This window comes from Nilaparvata lugens, chromosome 14 (assembly GCF_014356525.2).
Source record: "Nilaparvata lugens isolate BPH chromosome 14, ASM1435652v1, whole genome shotgun sequence".
Lineage (NCBI taxonomy): Eukaryota > Metazoa > Arthropoda > Insecta > Hemiptera > Delphacidae > Nilaparvata > Nilaparvata lugens.
Genome location: NC_052517.1, coordinates 14,747,690 through 14,763,634, shown reverse-complemented (window position 1 = coordinate 14,763,634; position 15,945 = coordinate 14,747,690). Strand labels below are relative to the sequence as shown.

The following is a 15,945-nucleotide window of genomic DNA, read 5'->3' as shown; positions in this document are numbered from 1 at the left end:
AACTTATTTGCATGTAAGTAGTATTCGTTTAAAATTTAACAGCTGACTCATCCCTACTAATAGTATTATCCACTGTATCACCTATTATAATTGTATTGACCGTGCGAAGTGAGGTCTAAGATTCAAGTAGACGGTTTGGCATTTCTCTTGCAAATGCATCTCAAATCGACCACATCCTGTGTGATAGCCCAATGCGTAAATACTTTAAAGACTGTAAGATTATCCCAGGTGAACCTCTCACTACACAACACCGACTGTTGGTGGCATGTTTAAAGTTACCGCAGTGGAAAAACGGTTTCAGGAAGAAAGCTGAGCCGAGGATAAAATGGTTTAATCTTCAAAAGCCTCAAGGAAGAGCTCTGGCATCAAAAGTTGCAGGGTTTTTGGAAACGTGTAACACAGCAGGAAAAGATGTAAACATTGTATGGAAAGATTTCCAAAAGCACACAAAAGATACAGCTAAAGAAGTACTAGGTATTAGCAAAGGTTTTCTGAAATATGGAAAAGACCCCAACTGGTGGATTGAAAATGTAAAACCATTTCTGCGAGAGTAGAAGTTGAGTTTCAAAACCTGGCAAACATCAAAATAAGAGTCAGATCGCCAAAAATGTTGCTGCTAAGAAGCTGACTAAAAGGATTGTTGCATGCTTGCGGGCGGCAGCTAGAGAGGATATGTACAATAGATTGGAAGAAGCAGGTACAGACCAGGAAATTTTCAGAATTGCAAAACTCAGAAATAAACAGAATAAGGATATGAAACAGAATAAGTAGGCTAAGTATATTTTCTCGATTCAATATGAATGAGAAACCTGTAATGATTACGGCTTTCCATAGTACATTATATGCTATGTTTAATGACATAATTATGATCTGCACATAAATACGGATAACACTAATTATTGTATGAATCAATCTCTGTTACTATTTGTGACTTTCAGAAGCATTTATCATCCTTCAATTCAATGATGAGGCATCTATGAGTTTCTGATTACATTAATTCAATGTTTCGAAGTATTGTATTTTGAATAGAACCAGCTAAAACTTATTCTATTCATATTATGTGGCTCATATTGTAACATGAAATGACAAAAATAAATTATTTTTCAAGAGTATATACTTATAGACAACATTATTGTCTGAAAAATCAAGACTGATTGAATTGCAAAGCTAATCTGCCATTTTCAAATAGAAAATATCAAACCCTATAGATAGGTCCACGTTATAATGACAGTATTTGATCAACTTTGTTGGTATTGCTATCCTTGTCTATAATTCGACAAAGCCGGTGGTACTATCCTTTTCTAGGTCCAAAATGACACCAATTATGTTTCTGACAGTGTAGAAATATAATTAATTAATGCAGAGAATCGGCATCGCTATTCTTCTATCTTTATATACTGCCATTATAACGTGGACCTCACTATAGTGTAGTAGCCTACTACCACTGTAGGAGGTAGTGAGAAGCCCTACGTGCGATGACGTCACCAGAATGCACTATGGCTTTGTTTACGGAGGTAGTGTTGTATCACGGAAATGAATGAATGTAAATTCAAACGTGAACTGAGTTTGTTAACATTTCAAACAGGTGACATTGGTTACTTGTAGATGAGAAAACTGCGTGAGGTCTACTGTTCACAGAACAATCACCAGTGTACACCAGTGTAGAACTTCAACCACAGCTGTTAAGCTATACTGAAGTTATTTTTTTCTATCATGATACTGTTTCTATATAATAATTACATTGTACAAATATTTGTAAAACATGTAAGTGTTTTGAATAAATTCAAATTTGTGAAATCTTGAAACATTACACTTTTTTTGAATATAAAGATGATGATTAAAGATTCCTTTCAAGTGATTTGATGGAATGTTTTTAATATGAGAACAAAAGTAGCAATAATCAGATCAAATCAATCAATTCAAGATTAGTGTTTTGAAATTAGCGGTAAATTTAATTTCTACAAAGATGGCGCTGTCTCGGTGCACTCACAAATCCAAAGACCTTAATTAAAGATGCATCACTTTGATTGTGTTCATGGGAGGTTACGGTGCATGTACGGCTTCGGCGAAGTGAGCAGTAACCAGAAAGCACGTGACTGGTGCACCACTACTTGATCCCACCGAACGAAAATCGTATTCTGGTTGTGATGTTCAAAAGTGGGTCGACGACAAAGTGGGTCGATACACATTTGAGACCGACGACAAACTGGGCTAACCCCAAATGCGGTCAGCGACAGAGTGGGTCACATTCCTGAGGTGACCGCATTCGTCGTGTCAAGAGGCGACAAATGCGGTCGATTTTCATTCCTGCACCTCCCGACAAATGCGGTCAGCGACAGAGTGGGTCACATTCCTGAGCTGACCGCAATTGTCGTGTCATGAGGCGACAAATGCGGTCGATTTTCATTTCTACACCTCCCGACAGATGCGGTCAGCGACAGAGTGGGTCATTTTTTATCGATATATCAAAATGTTCGATTTTCACTTCTTCCTATCGATTTCAAAACATCCTTACATTCATTTTTAGGATTGGCAACCCTGTTTCTAATCATTCCTTACCAAGTTGTTTGTTGTGAACAAATGTGAATAGTTAAAGGAAAGAAGTGCTATAAAATAGGAGTTGATTCAATGACTTTGTTTTCTAGTGAGCTGAATCTGTGTAGGCTAATTTATTTATTAATAATTTGTTATTGTTAATGTGTAACGTTAAATGCAAGTCAATTCAAATGTTTCAAAAATGTATTCAAATTTAGTGGGAATTTAACCTTGTTTTTCAAATTTTAGGTTATGAATTGGGTAGGTCGTTCAATACAAAACACCAAATTTATATTAATTAACAATAAATATTATGGTATTTGTACTCAATTGATATCGATGAATCTATAACCTTCATATTTGCTCACATTTTTGTACAAACCTTTGTACAAATTGAGGAATAAAAAATACAAATGAATGTAATTGGGGAATAGGAATTATTATGTTTAGAATGTCCTATTCCCTCATTACATTCATTTTTGCCATTGCAAATGGATAGAGAATTAAGGAATAAACAATAAAAATTAATGTAATATAATTGGGGAATAGGAGTTCTTATGTTCAGTTTTGTCCTATTCCCTCATTACATTCATTTTTGCGATTGCGAATGGATAGAGGAATAGATGATGAAGATGATTGAAATGAGGTTTCTTCTCCATCTTTCTCTTCTTCTTCTTCTCCTTTCAAGCTGAGAATATTGTTACGTTTGAAGCTTGGTTTTCGTTTGTGTGTAAATGCCGTCGTCGGACCGTCGACCATAAGGCTAGTTTCACACTCATTCGGTTTGTTTTGTTTTCGGCAAATTCCGATAAGTGTGAAACGGTAATTCGGTTTGAATTCGGTACCGAATAGAAACCGCATAGAACTGAACGCCCACTTGACTCTAATAAATTCCATCAGGTTTCAATTCGTTGCTAGCGAGAGGCTACTTTCACACACTTTCGGTTCGGTTCGTTTTGTTTTCAGCAAATTCCAATAAGTGTAAACGATGATTCGGTTTGAATTCGGTACCGAATAGCTACCGCATAGCACCGAACGCCCCCTCAACACAAATTATAGGTTTCATTAAATTCGAATTTGTTGCTAGGGAAACAGGAAAAAACAAAGTCTTTTAAACAAGCTTGCCTTTTTTGTTTTTATTTTAAACTGATATTGTGATTATCTGTTTCAAAATTTTCCAAGTCAAAATCATATGGTCAATTCATTTCTGTTAATTCACAGAAACATTTTTTCTCAATGATAGAAAAATATGAAAGATATAAATTAAAACTTAAGGAGAATTTTTATTTTTCCATGAATATTACATGATTGCATCAATGGAGAGAAGAGATGAAGTTTTTTATACCATGTGTCAAAACAAGGAACAAATTTTCAATTAAAAAAATAATCTCTCTGAACTTCCAAAATTAACATAATCAAAAAGAAACTATTCAAATAATTCAGAATTTTTAATTAACTTTAAAATTTTGTTGTTCAAGAAATAACATCTTACAATTTAACACCAACTGTTATATTTAAATATACCAGCATGAACTGTGAAAATCTAAACACAGCAGTGCTTGAGAAGAAAATACCTAATTAGAACCGTAGGAATTAAAACCTGACATGTTTGAAAGCCTCATTCGTTTTCGGTAATGAGCCGAACTGAACCGATTGAAACCGAAAGCATGTGAAGCTAGCCTAACAGTGTGAGAATCTCAGATTGGGTAGATTTCAATTTGTCTAAATAACCTGAAAGATTTTGTTGAATTATGTTTTAATAGGTGTGGTTGAGTTTATACTTTCAAATGGCAATATTATGTTGATACTATTAGAAATGTTTTTATTCTTGAATAATAAACATAAATGATGAAAAGTTATTTGGTCAGCTGTTTTAGCACACTTGAAATTTGGACAATATGGATGTGAACAATGCTTGTCGTCATCGACTGCGGAAGTTTACGCACAAACGAAAATACACCTTTAGGCTAGGCTCATATGAGCGCACAAAGTGCGTCCGTTGCAACTTACTGTTTTACGTCCATTGTAGAAATAAATAGAAGTGAATTGGTGACAACACACGAGGTACGTGCGTACCAAGTAACAGAAGTCGTAACGGACAGTGATTTTTGAACTGCGCAGAAATGCTACAATGCTCGTCGAGACATGCAAAAGTTATTGCTTCATCTGGTTCAATTGCGTAAAGCCAACTTACGTTGACGCACCACACTCAACGCTCGTGTGGTGTCACTGGCGACGGCCGCAAAAAGTCAGTTGCAAGGGGCGTACTATGTGCGCTCGTGCGGCCTTAGGCCGGTTACAGAGCTCGACCGACCGTCAGTGCGTAAGTCAGTCGCGCTTGTCTTTTCCATAGATATTCAATCTCAATGTATCCGTACAGAGCAGGACTGACGGCACGCATGCGCACGGTCAGGACCGTGCGTTTTATACTGCATACGAAAACCATCGGTAGAGCTGCTCGTGCGCATCCGTTCCATCGGTCGACTGACGTGCTATTGAAACGAATAGAAGCTTTCAGAGCTGTACTGATCAGTAGCCCGATCGCAACATAACCAATGTGCTGACACCTCTGCCCGACAATCAGCTGATATTGAATTGAATAGCATAATGAATGAATTCAATTAATAGTGTCATTATTTGAATTCAGAGTTTTTCTATACATTTCTTCAATCATTTCTAAATTTTTTATTGAAAAAATCATGTATTATATTAATATTTATTTGATCCGTAGCTTAAAGTGACTGCAAGTATTCCCAATGGTGATACAAGCTCGAAATAACTCATCAAAATTTCTGATGAACATTCTGAGGTAGTTGAAAAATTTATCTTCACCCCAAGCAATAATGTAAATAATGGTACTGAATTCCCTTTGAAATGCTCTTTGGGCAACCATTGGGTGAACTTGATATCTACGTCTTTTAATCTTTCGTTTACGAAGATAATAAGCTGCAATTGAACAATCTGTAAAGGCGTCCATTTTGTGAGTCAGAAAAACTGATGATGTATGGATGCGTATGGTCAGGATGGTGCATAGGTACGCACTGACGGTCGGTCGAGCTCTGAATGTGTAAAACTGATTCATCGATGCTTATGGTCAGGATGGTGCACTGACGGCCGGTCGAGCTCTGTAACTGGCCTTACACGAAATCTGCAGATTGAAATAGATTGTATTTACTGGGTCATACAGCTGGAATAATAACATCTCACTTTTATAGTGGTACAACTGATTATGAAACAGTCTCATATCAGCTGTTCCTAGAAGGATAGATTTCTCTTTTTCATGTCCTTCAGCTAGTTTTCCCAGGAATGAGACCCTGTGCAATAGATTTTTATATCAAGAACCTCCTATATTGAAAATTTATGTGATCTAGCCGTGGCGGCTCGAGTCATCGCTAAAGAATTACTGTACACTTTTACAATGACAAATATGTATTTTGGCTGAAGGACATGGTTTTCTATTTTTGCTAGTATTCCCCCTCCTCCCTTTAATAAATTTAACAATTACTGAGAAATCATGTTCAGAATTAATTATTGTGAATAAGTGAGTTCTCCAAGTTGTATAATGAGGGTAGAATTATACAAGTGTAAGTTAGATATTTGGATATTTTTTCATCTTAAAAAATTTTTTTTTGAAAATCTCTAGCTCTAGATTATATTCATTGAACTCTTATCTTAATTCACCATCACAATAATACAATAAATTAGATTTTCAATTTTAAACTAATTACCTGTAGACACAGAAGATGAGAATCATAGTGCTGGTATATATTTCGGTGCATAAGAATACCACAATCAGTAATGTATCATAAATATATATCAGCAATAAAATTGTTATCTTCTGCCTTATCTAAACGTTATTAGTTTCAAATTTGAAATTTAAAACACAGTCACGTGTTCCTTCATTTATACTTTTTGTTGTCCATTTTATTATTTACTAGTCTATATTATGTTTATTATACCTTTGGCTTAACTTATTATTTGGTTATACTTTTAATTTTGGTTTAACTTATTTTTCAATCATATTTATCATCTCTTTAATCGTACAAAACTGGAAAATTCCAATAGAGAAAAATCTCTCCAATAACTGAATACCCAGAAATACTCTGAAATAGTTTTTCACTCTATGTTAAACGAGCCCGCACCGTCACCGTCAAAAAGTAAACTGAACTAGTTGGTGACGGCGCGGGCACGGCTCAAACACGGTGACGGTGCTGACGTGGTGCAGTAGTATGTGTTCCTACACATTTGAAAGCATTTGTTTTCTCACTTTCCGTAGTACATCCGACACTCGGCCGTATCGCGGCGCGGGCTCGGTGCGGATATGAGTGTCCCGGCCATTATGGGTATTCTCAATAGGTGCCTACAATCCATAGCCTACCATTCATGTGAGATAGCAAGACAACATTCCAGAGTCATTGAGTCAGTAGTGTGCGATAGAATAGGAGTCAGTGAAAGTGTTAGGGTTGCTTGTTTTGAACCTGTCAATGAGTTGTCTTGGGGAGCTACAATAACAGCTGATAGTTAACAAATAAGACGCATGTTTTGAAGAGTGAAGAATATAGAACATGTTGAAATAAGTCGATAATCATATCTTAATATTATTGAGCACCATAAAAAAATTTCGGGGTATCGAGCTTCGCTCTGAAGTACAATAGCATAGACAATTTATAACAAAAGAGGAAATTATAATACAGGGTGATTCATAATTATGGTAAAATATTTTAATACGTGATAGTAGAGGTAAAAATAAGAAAAAAAGTTCATATAAACATATATCCATAAACGCTTCATTAGCGAGCTATACAGGGTGGAAGATTTTGCCCGGAATTCAGTTCCTCTGGTGAATACACAGATGCTGAATTGTTTAGGGACTGGTTTTTGAAAAACTTATGCTGGATTCATATGGAAAAATATCTGAAAAATTGAATAAAACTAGTCTGGAAGCTGTAGTATGAGTAGTTTTTGAGAAAAAAGTTGAAATATGCAAAAAATCTAAGTAGAAAAACATAGACTTCTATGTTTGATGCCCAATAACTTTCTTTAATGACCAGTAAACAAATAATTTTTCGCACTAAAAATTGTAGAGAATTTAATTCTGGAAAAGAATAATGTAAGCTGTGTAAACTAAATTCAAATAAAAGTTGAATAAAATTTATTCTTATGTAGTACATTACACCACAAAAATTTGCTGTTTTATGAGGAGAGAACTGATAACTCATAAGTTGTAGCTGATTGAAAATAAAATATTCGGTTTTTTATGTAAAGTTTTTTTTATATGAAAGTAGCATATCTAAATGACATTAAACTCATACCAAAAGACTAGTTGATTATGCCATTAAGCCTGGAAGGAAGCTCAAACAGAAGTAGATGATCTCCTATGATTCCTGCCCAAATGTTTACTGAAAACTGATGTTGTGGAAGATTAGGATTGATGGCATGAGGATTCTCAGCTGCCCAAATATGTTGGTTGTGGACGTTAACGATAGCTGTTCTTGTAGAGAGTGCCTCGTCGGTAAATAAAACGGTTGTTAAAAAGTTTGGGTAAACAAGTTTTACTAAAAACCATCGGCAAATACCAGCACAGTCTCGTGGCAATAGAGTATGAACTTTCTGGAGGTGGTATGGATGATATTGCTGCTATTTTAGTATCCTTCAAATAATGGATTGATTCACATTAAACTGCACTGACAATTCTCTTGTGCTTTTCTCTGGTTGTTCATAAATTTCATTAAGAACTTGTTCTTCTAACTCAACAGTCATAGTAGATCGAGGTCTGCCTGCATAAATGTGCTCTGTGTATTTCACCAGAGGAACTGAATTCCGGGCAAAATCCTTTACTCTGTATAGCTCGCTAATGAAGCGTTTATGGATATATGTTTATATGAACTTTTTTTCTTATTTTTACCTCTACTATCACGTATTAAAATATATTTTACCATAATTATGAATCACTCTGTATATCTAGAATGATATACTACGATTGCTACAATATTTGTTAATATACTATGTACCATTCTACACTAATAGCAGCAAGTTACTATTTTGGAGTTTTTAGAGTAAACATGCAGCCCAACATACACAACTGTATATGAAGTTTTCACTTGAGAATTACTTCTAATTCTACTAAGCAAAAAAGGACTGTTATTCATACACTATGAACACTGAAAATGGTCATTGCTGATACTATGTCTCATCAATTCATTAACAAAATACTAAACATACAAAGGCTAAGAGTTCCCCAGCAGTTGAATGCATCTACTAAAAAAAGTTTCAGGGTTGAAGGATCATTTATTATTATTTTATTATTTATTTATTTATTCCTTGAAAAAGCATTACAATAATTCACAATTTAGAAATATAACAACAAAATGAATCAATAGGAAATACAAATAAACTTAAGGAACTACTTCCCCAAAAGAGCAAGCTCGAGCTTGGGGAAGGAGCAGCCGTACTTTGACTACTTACTTATTATTAATTAACATTACAGTATATACTGTAACAATTTTGGACATGATTATTTTTATCTTGTTTTTCTGTTATTTCGGTTCTAAATTCGATTGTATTATCAGCTTGTTTTTCTCAGTGAGACAAAGATGCACTTATGGGATCGAGCTGTACCCTTCGAATAATCTACTTTCTTGTTCTCTCCAGTTCTTTTTGCTATTTTCTTTCTCCCTTTTTCTGTCCTTGTTGGTAGCTTTGAGTTTGCATTGCTCTTTCTCTCTAGTTTCTTTGTCTAATTTTGATAATTCCGTTTTGCTTACGTCACTGTCTTGTTTGCTACCCCGTCTTCAACGCTCGATGATCCATTCTGTCTCTGAATTTCGTGAGTGGAGGTTGTAAATTTAACTTTTTCCTTTGATTCCATTTTTATTTAGCTTATGCTAAATTTTTCTATTTATTACAATATGTAGTTGATCAGAGACAGATTTCATACATCACAAGTTGTGATATTATTATTATTTTCTTTTTTTTTTTATTTCCTTTTTAAATATGTAATTTTCTTGTTTGTCATTAAAAAAAAAAAAAAAAAAAAAGAAAAGTAATCATGTCCGAAAATTTAATTGAGTATTTATTCTAGCTGGCCTAAGTTATGGCAATTTATTTATATTTGTTGAAAACCTCATTCATCACATATGTATCCATAGTAATTTCTACAATTTCCGCTGTACAGGTAAAGCATTATTTATTTATATCTTTAATTATTGTTTTATAAGTCAAGTCTGATCAGATTATAATTAATCCCAGCTTTCCTTAAATTTGTTTTTCAGCTCTAATTCTCGTAATTCAAAATGTTGGAAATATTTCTATGCAAGTTTATATAATAGTAAAATTAAATTAATAAATAAATAAATATCAAATTATCTTTGTCACGCTGGTCAAATAAATAAATAAATAATTAAATAAAATTGTAAGGCCTTATTCAAGTTATAATTTTTCTTTTTAAAAAAATCTCTTTTGGAAGCTTCACTTCGAGTATCTTGAATTATTTATCTTTAAACTATTATTGATGAATTTATTAAAGATCTTGGTATTGTTGATTTTGTTAAGAAGAGCAAATTCTGTATTATTGATCTCTCCTTTAGTATTACAGTATTTATATATATTCTTTTCGTTTCTCTATTATTTAGCGGTCATAGACTCGTAGACTCGTAGACTCGTAGTATCACAGGATGTCTTAGTTATGGCCATGGAAGCTGAATCCTTGCTGACCAACTCATCACAAGGAAACCAATATTTCCAGAAAAGATCTAAATTCGCCGTAAAAAGGATACTTCAAGAACTTCTTGTGCAGTGAAAAATTAATAAGTGAAAAATTTGAATAAAGTGTACGGAGGCCTCCTCACTTCAATACACCAGGTATTTACGAAACAACCAATATTAATTTATGGAAAATTCACAGGCAACTACTTCGCAAAAATAAATGGGACAGGATAATAAACAAATTTGTAATTACTTGATTTAAATTTTGTTTATTTTTTGGAAATTCTATTTATTTGATCTATTATGTATATTAAATTGCAAACATGATTACAATCTTATTGTTGATTATTGAATATGCCTAACAATCATCAATGACAAGTAATGAATGGGGTAAATCTTGAATTGTTGAGCTGTCATATCATTCAATTATAAATGTTACTACTTAGAAGGGGTTGGAAATTAAATAAATGGAATATTTTAGTTAATATGTTGAACTATATATTCAATCTATTGATTTAAATATTCGGAGGATTATTTCCTTCCCCATCTCAAAGATTAATTTCAACTACGGTAAACTGAGGTAACATTTCAACTGCGCCTTACTCTGCGAGGTTTGCTTGCAAACTCTTTCATTGATTTATCAATAATATTGAATGATGTGTGACGGTCTCGGCTGTTCTTATCCTTTCTTCTTTCATTGATGGTGGGGAGGATTCAGGTTAAAATTAAAATACAAAATCAAATATTATTCATCATAAATGATCTCGAATTATAAGTATTATATAATCATATTAATAATTTATTTAAGAAAATGATAATATGGGTTCACCGAATAAAGTAGCATCTATGGAATCTAGATTAATTAATTATTTGGATGTTAAAAAATCAGTTGAAGAGTGCTTCAATTTCAATTTGATTCCTATTAGAAAATTCAATCCTAATTTTGCTACTAAAGAGAATTTACTTTTCGAACTTGAAACATTGGGAGTACCTACAGATACAGTTATTGACAATGATGTAGACACTTTAAGGGGAAAGTATCGAGCATTAGTTAGCAATCCAGACCCAAAAATTGCACGAATTATTTACGATGATGAGTCTAGTAAAATTGCTATAAAAAAATCCTTGATTTATTGACAGGGGAAGATGAATACTTGGAGAAAATTCTTTCTATGAGTATTCCTGATAAAAAGGTAAACATTCATAAAGCGTTATCCATTTTTCTACATATTCTCAATCGAATTGTTCAATTATTAACTTATGCTAAAGAAGCAAATGACCAAAATCTAATTAAAGGTATTGATGAGTCTATTGTATTAGCTCAGGCTACTTTTACTAAATTGATCGACTTGTGTGAATGCTTTAGTAGATCTAGTTCGCCTCATTTTGAAAAACAAAGCAGTCTCAGTACACCCGATTCAAAAATGAATAATCCCACACACGATTCAAATACTAAACTTCATACTAATACAGTAAATCGCTTTATTGCGCAAATTCCTAGTACAAGTAATATGGAACAAAATGTTACTCAGTATTCACAAACAAATGTTACCAATCCTGATATTCAAGTTACTGATTTTGAAAATATAAATAATAGTAATACTGTCTCTATGGTAGAACAGGTACATGCTACAATAAATGAAAACTTGGGTAGGACTGTATTCGGTAGTGATTTCAATACTAATAGGGTAAACCTAGCAGCCAACTTGTCTTCACCTTTATTTGGTAATTTGTATAATAAATTATCAAATCCTATCGAAGGTCTGATGAAGGAACTTCCGAATACTGACGGATTGAATGTTGATAGTTTGTTGAAATTCATTGAAATATGTTTGAAAATAAAAGAACGATCGAACTTATTAGATCAGCAACTTTTTCATATCATTCACTCTTCTGTTGTAGGGCCTCTCGCCGATCGATTGAATTTAGCTATGAGTACAAATAAGAGTTTTGATGAATTTCATAAGGATATTCTGCATTATTTTATTCCGTCTAGATTGATTTCAATCATTGAAAGAGACCACTATTATCGTTTACAAAGGGCTGGTGAACCCTTGTCTGCTTACATTGTGTCAATCAAAGACGCTAATAAACTACTAAGATTAGAAAAATCTGAGGAAGACGTAGTCAATAATATTTGCTCAGGGTTGAATCCAGAGGAAAGAAATAGACTAGTTTTCCAATCCAAACCAACTAGTTTTAATGACTCAACTTCCATCTCAGTAGTATCTCAAAATATTCAATATGGGGATTTAGAAAGAAATAAATACAATTTTAATACTAATAAAAAGAATCAAAAATCTCCAATGAATGTTGAATTAGCTCAAAGACGTTGTTACAAATGCAACAAAGTAGGTCATCTAGCTCAGTCATGTAGATCCAACATGAATAATTCAAATTTCAGAGGTACAAGCAGTAATTCGAGAAATCATAATCAGAATCACCAAAGATCTAATAATAATTTCACTAGAGATCTATCTAAAATACGTTGCTTTAAATGTGATGAAAGTGGACATTATGCAAACTCTTGTGAAAATAAAAAAGCATGTCTAGCTGGGAAACAGTATAAAAAGAAAATAGACAGTAAAAGAAAATTTCAAAACACCAAATACAATCAAAAATTCAATAAAGAAAACGGAATTAATACCTTGAAATGTAGTGATACTTTTTCTAATGGTAAGAAGAAATCAATTCAATCAAAATATACTGACAAAAATCAGAAAATGAAAAATAAAATAAAAAGAAAAAGGCATAAGAAATTTAATCAGTTAAAGACTAGAGCTTTGATTAATAAAATCACTCCTTTAATAGTATGTGAGTTGGGAAATAACTGTGTCAGTTCTATTGCATTGATTGATTCTGGTTCTGATTATAGTATCATTTCAAGGAAAGTTTTTACTGAAATATTACGGGATAATGGTAATCTGCTTATACAAGAGGATATTCAGCATTGTGTTACTGCGAATAAAAGTAAATTACTGTTGAAAGAGTCAGTTCTATTAAAAATAAAAATTGAAAACTTCAGTTGGAAATTTCGTTTCTTTGTTCATGATGATTTGTCAATTCCTATTGTTTTAGGTTGTGATTTTATTCATTATTCCAAATTAGTTCCTGATTTATTCAATAATAGGTATTTCTTTGGATTTAAACCGCAATTCAAATTTTCTTTTGAAAAAAATCACAGGTTGGAATTACTAAAGAAAATGAATAGAATTGGTACTGATGTGGAATTGGACGATTTAAGCTCTTCGCAGAAAGTAGAATTAAACAAAGTATTAAATCAATTTGATGATGTTCTTACCCATAAACTAGGTAAATCGAACGTAATAGAATATGAAATTCGTCTGATAGACAATCAGCCCGTAAGGAAAGCTCCTTATCAGTTAAATCCGATAAGAATGGAAATCTTAAATAAAAAAATTCAAAAAATGTTAGATGATGGAATTATTGAGAAATCAACTTCTAATTATTCCAGCCCTTGTTTCTTAGTTCCTAAGAAAGATGGTGGCCATCGTGTGGTAGTAGATTATAGAGCATTAAATAAAAAAATTGCATTAGATGCTACACCTTTGCCAAACATTGAGAGTACATTCCATTGGTTTAACGGTGCTAAGTTCTTTACTGTTCTTGATCTTACTGAAAGCTATTATCAATTGAAATAAATTATCTCCATCTTCTAAACACTTGACTACTTTTGCAACTCCAACTCAAACTTACTGTTATACTCGTGTACCGTTTGGTTTATCAATAGGTGCTCAAGCCTTATCTACTGCTTTGAATATTTTATTTGAAGGGATAAAATTCAAATTTGTAATAAATTATTTGGATGATATTGTGATTTATTCTGAAGATTTTGAGTCACATCTTGAGCACATTAAGATAGTGTTGTCCAAACTTAAACAAGGTGGGTTTACTGTAAAAAAGGAGAAAGCTAAATTTGCAAAAAAACAAATCTCCTTTCTAGGTAATTTAGTAAGTGAACATGGTATTACTATTGATCCAGCTCGGACAAATTCAATTCGTAATTACCCTAGACCAAAAAATGTCAAGGCTATCTCCAGATTCATAGGAATGGTAAGTTAGGATATTTTCACAAATTCATTGAAAATTACGCTGAAATCGCCTCACCCCTCAACGAACTAAGAAAGAAGGATAAAAAATTTATTTGGGAAGATGTTCATGAGAAAGCTTTTCAGAAATTGAAAAATGCAATTATGAACCCTCCTGTCTTAATAACAGCTGATTTTAATAAACAGTTTGTGTTGCAAACTGATGGGAGCTCCTTATCAATTTCTGCGGTCCTTTCTCAATATGTTGATGGCATCCTAAAGCCTATTAGTTTTGCTTCCAAAAAGCTCACTCAACAAGAATGCAAATATTCTACATATGAGATCGAATGCTATGCAGCAATTTTTGGCATGGAAAGATTTAAACTGTACTTACAACACACTAAATTCTTGTTGTTAACAGATAATAGTGCCTTAGCATGGATTTTAAAACAAGACAAGCAAATTGGTAGACTTAGTCGTTGGATACTTAGGCTTTTATCATTTCAGTTCACAACACAGCATGTAGCAGGAAAAGATAATTGCATAGCTGATGCTTTATCCAGAATGTACCATGATGACAGTGAATTGCCTGAAATTGATGTCAAAGATGAACATATAGAAGTAGAAAATAGTCTAAACTTAATAAATTCACTAAAAATTACCGATTTTCCACTAGTATTCACTGACATAAAACAACACCAAGAGAATGATCCTATTTTAGCGGATATAATAGAAAAGATTAATAATAATATTGATCAGTTTCCTTATAGTTTGTCTAAAGGAGTATTAGTGATAAAACTAAGAAACCAGGAAAAACAAAAAATAGTCATACCCAAACTTCTTGTTCCTTTAATCTTCAAATATTATCATGAAAGTATGATTGGTGCTCATTTAGGTATTGCTAAAACTATTTCAAAAATTCAAGAGAATTTCCACTGGGTTGATTTGAGGAAAGATATAATTTATTTAGTTAAATCTTGTACTCTTTGTGCAAAAAGTAAACCAGCTCAGGCTACCAATTACGGTTTTTTATCATCAAAAATACAGGAAAAACCTCTTGAGATGATACATATTGACTTAGTTGGTCCATTAGTACGCACATCACAGAATAACTGTTTTATTTTTAGTGCAATTGACGTTTTCAGTAAATTCTGTTGGTTAAAATGTTTGAGAAAAGCTAATTCTGAATCAGTAATTAGAGCATTGAAAGGTATTTTTGCGAATTTCTCTACTCCTAACAAATTATTAGTGATAATGCATCAATTTTTAAATCAATCAAGTTTAAAAATTTCTGTTTTCAATTAGGAATTCGTCATAATACGACTTCACCTTTCTATCCTAAAGCAAACATAGTTGAAAGATTACATCGTAATTTGCGTAGCTCTCTCATTGCTTTTCATGCAAACTCACAGAATAAATGGGATGATACTGTAAATGATTGGTTAGCTTTAGCTTTTAATACTGCTGAGCATGATAGCATTAAGTGCACCCCTTTTTCTCTGATGTTCCGTTATAAACCTAAAGAACCTCTTTTGAATATCTGGAATATTAATGAAATTTTACCTTTTATTGCATGGGTCAAACAAGTCTTGACTTTACCTTGAATTTCCCTTGTCAGTTGAAGCTGACAAACTTGGTTGGAATCGAAATTGAATAT

The 15,945-nt window shown here is 33.0% G+C and overlaps 1 protein-coding gene across 1 annotated transcript in view; it reads right to left on the bottom strand.

Moving 5' to 3' along the window:
• LOC111060672 (gastrula zinc finger protein XlCGF17.1-like) overlaps positions 1-15,945 on the bottom strand; it is a 458,016-nt gene that overhangs the window by 406,212 nt on the left and 35,859 nt on the right. The gene's annotated exons all lie outside the window — the stretch shown is intronic.